The sequence below is a fragment of the Lissotriton helveticus genome, chromosome 11 (assembly GCF_964261635.1).
Source record: "Lissotriton helveticus chromosome 11, aLisHel1.1, whole genome shotgun sequence".
Taxonomy (NCBI): Eukaryota; Metazoa; Chordata; class Amphibia; order Caudata; family Salamandridae; genus Lissotriton; species Lissotriton helveticus.
Window position 1 is genome coordinate 451,654,743 of NC_136072.1, and position 6,853 is coordinate 451,661,595.

Sequence of the window (6,853 nt, forward strand, 5' to 3'; positions counted from 1 at the left end):
AGGGTACGCCCGGACGCCCCTCCAAGGCTGGTGGTTCTCTGCCATGGGGACCAGATAGGCTATGCCTGGGTAACACCTCCCTAGGCCACCCGTGGCTTCCTTCCGCCAGGCCGACGGCATGTCAAATTGCCCAGGACGGGCTCCATGGCTCTTGGGCAGTCGTCCCCTGGGCGCCCGGGGCTCCATCCACCCCGGCGGCATGGAAAAGTGCCCAGGACGGGCTCCATGCGTCCCGGGCATTCGTCCCCCGGGCGTCCGGGGCTCCATCCAAGCTGACGGTATGGCAGAGTGCCCGGGTCGGGCTCCATGGTTTTCACGGTGGTCCTCCCCTGGGTGTCTGGGGGCTCCAGGCCGAAGGCATGGAAAAGTGCCCAGGACGGGCTCCATGCGTCCCGGGCATTCGTCCCCCGGGCGTCCGGGGCTCAATCCAGGCTGACGGTATAGCAGAGTGCCCGGGTCGGGCTCCATGGTTTTCACGGTGGTCCTCCCCTGGGTGTCTGGGGGCTCCAGGCCGAAGGCATGGAAAAGTGCCCAGGACGGGCTCCATGCGTCCCGGGCATTCGTCCCGGGACGGGGACGGGGACAGGGACAGGGTCGGGAGAGTCCAGGCGGCTTCACTTCCGTGTCCAGCCATCTGATCGCCCAGATTCCCTCGGCCATCTGGTCGCCCGGATCCCCTCGGGCATCTGGTCGCCCGCAACGCTTTCCTATAAGGGCGACCAGATGGCCGAACTTCCCTGGAAGTCCCGATGAGGTGCCATTCGCCGCCCGGATCCCAGCGAGGGCTCCAGGAGGTCGGGTACATTCGCGCCTTGGGTCCCCTCTGTCACCTCGCGTGCACAGATTACAAGAAAAGGGGGTAATTTTCCTCCGGATTGCTAGGGAGAAGGGTACGCCCGGACACCCCTCCGAGGCTGGCGGTTCTCTGCCATGGGGACCAGATGGGCTATGCCTGGGCAACACCTCCCTAGGCCACCCGGGGCTTCCTTCCTCCAGGCCAACCGCATGTCAAATTGCCCAGGACGGGCTCCATGGCTCCTGGGCAGTCGTCACCCGGGCGTCCGGGGCTCCATCCAGGCTGACGGCATGGAAAAGTGCCCAGGACGGGCTCCATGCGTCCCGGGCATTCGTCCCCTGGGCGTCCGGGGCTCCATCTAGGCTGACGGTATGGCAGAGTGCCCGGGTCGGGCTCCATGGTTTTCACGGTGGCCCTCCCCTGGGTGTCTGGGGGCTCCAGGCCGAAGGCACGGAAAAGTGCCCAGGACGGGCTCCATGCGTCCCGGTCACTCGTACCCCGGACGTCCGGGGCTCCATCCAGGCTGACGGCATGGCAGCGTGCCCGGTTCGGGCTCCATGGGTCCCGGGCAGCCCTCCCCCGGGCGTCCGGGGCTCCCACCTCCAGGCAGACGGCATGTCAAAGTGCCCAGGACGGGCTCCATGAGTCTGGGACAGTCCTCCCCCGGGCGTCTGGGACACCCGTCTCCATGAGGCCAACGGCATAGGCAAAGTACCCAGGACGGGCTCCATGGGTCCCGGGCAGACCTCTCCCCGGGCATCCGGGGCTCCCACCTCCAGGCCGACGGAATGTCAAAGTACCCAGGACGGGCTCCATGGGTCCCGGGCAGCTTCCCCCGGGCGTCCGGGGCACCCACCTCCAGGCCGACGGCATGTCAAAGTACCCAGGACGGGCTCCACGGGTCCCGGGCATTCCTCCCCCCAGGTCGTCCGGGCCCTAGAGCTCCGGTGGTCCAACCTGCGCCTGAGGCCCAGCCGGGGTCCAAGAGCCCTGCCTTGCGTGGGCAGGAAGTCAGGAAACCTACCGCGAAGGCTTGGGATGGATGGGGAGCTGGGAGTCCTTTCGATCCCGGCCATCTGGTCGCCCGCGATGCTTTCCAATGGGGCGACCAGATGGCTGGGCTTCCCTGGAAGTCCCGATGAGGTGCCATTCGCCTCCCGGATCCCAGCTAGGGCTCCATGAGGTCGGGTTCTTTTACGCCTTGGGTCCCCTCTGTCACCTCGCGTGCACGGATTGCAAGAAAGGGGGGTAATTTCCCTCCGGATTACTAGGGGCAGGGTACGCCCGGACACCTCTCCAGGGCTGGTGGTTCTCTGCCCGGGGGGACCAGATGAGATATGCCTGGGCAACACCTCCCCCGGGCGTCTGGGGGCTCCATTCTCCGGGCCAACGGCATGGCTCAATGCCCAGGACGGGCTCCACGTGTCCCGGACAGACCGCCCCTGGGCGTCCGGGGCACCCATCTCCAGGAGGCCAATGGGATGGCAAAGTACCCGGGAAGGGCTCCACGGGTCCCGGGCAGCCTTCCCCCGGGCGTCCGGGGCTCCCACCTCCAGGCCGACGGCATGTCACACTGCCCAGGACGGGCTCCATGGGCCCCGGACAGACCTCCCCCCGGGCGTCCGGGGCACCCATCTCCAGGAGGCCAACGGGATGGCAAAGTACCCGGGAAGGGCTCCACGGGTCCCGGGCAGCCTTCCCCCGGGCGTCCGGGGCTCCCACCTCCAGGCCGACGGCATGTCACACTGCCCAGGACGGGCTCCATGGGCCCCGGACAGACCTCCCCCGGGCTTTCCGGGGCACCCATCTCCAGGAGGCCAACGGGATGGCAGAGTAACCGGGAAGGGCTCCACGGGTCCCGGGCAGCCTTCCCCCGGGCGTATGGGGCTCCCACCTCCAGGCCGACGGCATGTCACACTGCCCAGGACGGGCTCCATGGGCCCCGGACAGACCTCCCCCGGGCTTTCCGGGGCACCCATCTCCAGGAGGCCAACGGGATGGCAGAGTAACCGGGAAGGGCTCCACGGGTCCCGGGCAGCCTTCCCCCGGGCGTCCGGGGCTCCCACCTCCAGGCCGACGGCATGTCACACTGCCCAGGATGGGCTCCATGGGCCCCGGACAGACCTCCCCCGGGCGTCCGGGGCACCCATCTCCAGGAGGCCAACGGGATGGCAGAGTAACCGGGAAGGGCTCCATGGGTCCCGGGCAGCCCTCCCCCGGGCGTCCGGGGCTCCCACCTCCAGGCCGACGGCATGTCACACTGCCCAGGACGGGCTCCATGGGCCCCGGACAGACCTCCCCCGGGCGTCCGGGGCACCCATCTCCAGGAGGCCAACGGGATGGCAGAGTACCCGGGAAGGGCTCCACGGGTCCCGGGCAGCCTTCCCCCGGGCGTCCGGGGCTCCCACCTCCAGGCCGACGGCATGTCACACTGCCCAGGACGGGCTCCATGGGCCCCGGACAGACCTCCCCCGGGCTTTCCGGGGCACCCATCTCCAGGAGGCCAACGGGATGGCAGAGTAACCGGGAAGGGCTCCACGGGTCCCGGGCAGCCTTCCCCCGGGCGTATGGGGCTCCCACCTCCAGGCCGACGGCATGTCACACTGCCCAGGACGGGCTCCATGGGCCCCGGACAGACCTCCCCCGGGCGTCCGGGGCACCCATCTCCAGGAGGCCAACGGGATGGCAGAGTAACCGGGAAGGGCTCCACGGGTCCCGGGCAGCCTTCCCCCGGGCGTCCGGGGGTCCCACCTCCAGGCCGACGGCATGTCACACTGCCCAGGACGGGCTCCATGGGCCCCGGACAGACCTCCCCCGGGCGTCCGGGGCACCCATCTCCAGGAGGCCAACGGGATGGCAGAGTAACCGGGAAGGGCTCCATGGGTCCCGGGCAGCCCTCCCCCGGGCGTCCGGGGCTCCCACCTCCAGGCCGACGGCATGTCACACTGCCCAGGACGGGCTCCATGGGCCCCGGACAGACCTCCCCCGGGCGTCCGGGGCACCCATCTCCAGGAGGCCAACGGGATGGCAGAGTAACCGGGAAGGGCTCCATGGGTCCCGGGCAGCCCTCCCCCGGGCGTCCGGGGCTCCCACCTCCAGGACGAAGGCATGTCAAAGTGCCCAGGGCGGGCTCCACGGGCCCCGGGCAGCCCTCCCCCCGGGCGTTCGGGGCACACATCTCCAGGAGGCCAACGGCATTGGCAAAGTACCCGGGAAGGGCTCCACGGGTCCCGACCAGGCTTCCCACGGGCGTCCCGGGCACCCTCCTCCAGGCCGACGGCATGTCAAAGTGTCCAGGACGGGCTCCATGGGTCCCGGGCAGCCCGCTCCCGGGCTCCCACCTCCAGGCCGACGGCATGTCAAAGAGCCCAGGACGGGATCCATGGGTCCCGGGCAGCTTCCCCCGGGCGTCCGGGGCACCCACCTCCAGGCCGACGGCATGTCAAAGAGCCCAGGACGGGATCCACGGGTACCGGGCAGTCCTCCCCCGGGCGTCCGGGGCTCCCATCTGCAGGCCAACGGCATGGCTCAATGCCCAGGACGGGCTCCATGGGTCCCGCGCAGGCCTCCCCCGGACGCGTCCGGGGCAACCATCTCTATGAGGCCAACGGCATTGGCAAAGTACCCGGGAAGGGCTCCACGGGTCCCGGGCAGGCCTCCCCCGGGCGTCCAGGGCACCCACCTCCAGGCCGACGGCATGTAAAAGTGCCCAGGACCAGTTCCACGGGGCTCCCTTCCCCGGGCCAAAGCATTCCAGAGTGCCCAGGACGGGCTCCACGGGTCCCGGGCGTCCAGGGCTCCCTTCCCCGGGCCAACGGCTTGTCCGAGTGCCCAGGACGGGCTACGGGCCCCGGGCGTCCGGGGCACCCTTCCCCGGGCCAGCGGCATGTCAGAGTGCCCAGGACGAGTTCCACGGGACCCGGACGTCCGGGGCTCCCTTCCCCGGGCCAACGGCATACAGGAGTGCCCAGGACGGGCTCCACGGGTCCCGGTCGTCTGGGGCTCCCTTCCCCGGGCCAACAGCTTGTCAGAGTGCCCAGGACGGGCTCCACGGGTCCCGGGCAGTCCTCCCCCCCGGGCCAACAGCAGGTCAGAGTGCCCAGGACGGGCTCCACGGGTCCCGGGCAGCTCCATGCCCAAACCCATTTGAAAACCCGCCGCAGCGAAGGGGTTATAGGCGGCCATCTATTCGAATGCACAAATGCATGCTGTGACATCGCATTCCTTTACAGCGAGATGCCTTGGCATCGCAAGTCAGTAGATCAACTTGATCTAGAGGACACACAAACTAAAGGCATAATACAATCTATTTTTCAAACTCCAACCTGCGCAACAGGAGGGAAAGTGTTGATATACTAGCCCCTTCAGTGCTAATGACGGCTCCTGCTCGTCACAATTCCAGTAGGGAAGGTGTTGGTACATTCCTTATGTTGGAGCGCCATCTAGAGCAAGTCCGGTAGATAATGTGTTTGCAATAGTAGCGCGCAATGCTTTCCAATGGGGCGACCAGATTGCCGGGCTGACATGGAAGGCCTGAGGTCCAGGGGAGGGCGGCCTCCCCATCCCGGGCGCTGTCCTTGGTCCTGCTGCGTGGCAGGGTGCCCGGGACGGGGTCCTGGAGGGCCCGGGGAGGCTTCCCCTGCGCCTCCGGGCTTGGGAGCCCAGGCTGGGTCCAGGGGCCCGGCCGGGCCCCGGGTCGGGTGCCACGGCCCTGGGCCCTGTCTCCCAGCCTGCCGCACTGCCAAGGGCCCGGAAAGGGGTTCCGGTGTGCCCGGGGAGCCTCCCCTTGCTTGGCTGGGTTCAGGAGCAGTGGCTAGGGCCCCTGAGGGCCCGGGGAGGGCGGCCTCCCCACCCCGGGCTCTGTCCTTGGTCCTGCTGCGTGGCAGGGTGCCCGGGACGGGGTCCGGAGGGACCGGGGAGGCGTCCCATGCACCTCCGGGCTTGGGAGCCCCGGCTGCGTCCAGGGGCCCGGCCGGGCCCCGGGTCGGTTTCTCCGGCCCTGGGCCCTGTCTCCCAGCCTGCCGCACTGCCAAGGGCCCGGGAAGGGGTTCCGATGTGCCCGGGGAGCCTCCCCTTGCTTGGCTGGGTTCAGGAGCAGTGGCTAGGGCCCCTGAGGGCCCGGGGAGGGCGGCCTCCCCACCCCGGGCTCTGTCCTTGGTCCTGCTGCGTGGCAGGGTGCCCGGGACGGGGTCCGGAGGGACCGGGGAGGCGTCCCATGCACCTCCGGGCTTGGGAGCCCCGGCTGCGTCCAGGGGCCCGGCCGGGCCCCGGGTCGGTTTCTCCGGCCCTGGGCCCTGTCACCCAGCCTGCCGCACTGCCAAGGGCCCGGGAAGGGGTTCCGGTGTGCCCGGGGAGCCTCCCCTTGCTTGGCGGGGTTCAGGAGCAGTGGCTAGGGCCCCTGAGGGCCCGGGGAGGGTGGCCTCCCCACCCCGGGCTCTGTCCTTGGTCCTGCTGCGTGGCAGGGTGCCCGGGACGGGGTCCGGAGGGACCGGGGAGGCGTCCCATGCACCTCCGGGCTTGGGAGCCCCGGCTGCGTCCAGGGGCCCGGCCGGGCCCCGGGTCGGTTTCTCCGGCCCTGGGCCCTGTCTCCCAGCGTGCCGCACTGCCAAGGGCCCGGGAAGGGGTTCCGATGTGCCCGGGGAGCCTCCCCTTGCTTGGCTGGGTTCAGGAGCAGTGGCTAGGGCCCCTGAGGGCCCGGGGAGGGCGGCCTCCCCACCCCGGTCTCTGTCCTTGGTCCTGCTGCGTGGCAGGGTGCCCGGGACGGGGTCCGGAGGGACCGGGGAGGCGTCCCATGCACCTCCGGGCTTGGGAGCCCCGGCTGCGTCCAGGGGCCCGGCCGGGCCCCGGGTTGGTTTCTCCGGCCCTGGGCCCTGTCTCCCAGCCTGCCGCACTGCCAAGGGCCCGGGAAGGGGTTCCGGTGTGCCCGGGGAGCCTCCCCTTGCTTGGCTGGGTTCAGGAGCAGTGGCTAGGGCCCCTGAGGGCCCGGGGAGGGCGGCCTCCCCACCCCGGGCTCTGTCCTTGGTCCTGCTGCGTGGCAGGGTGCCCGGGACGGGGTCC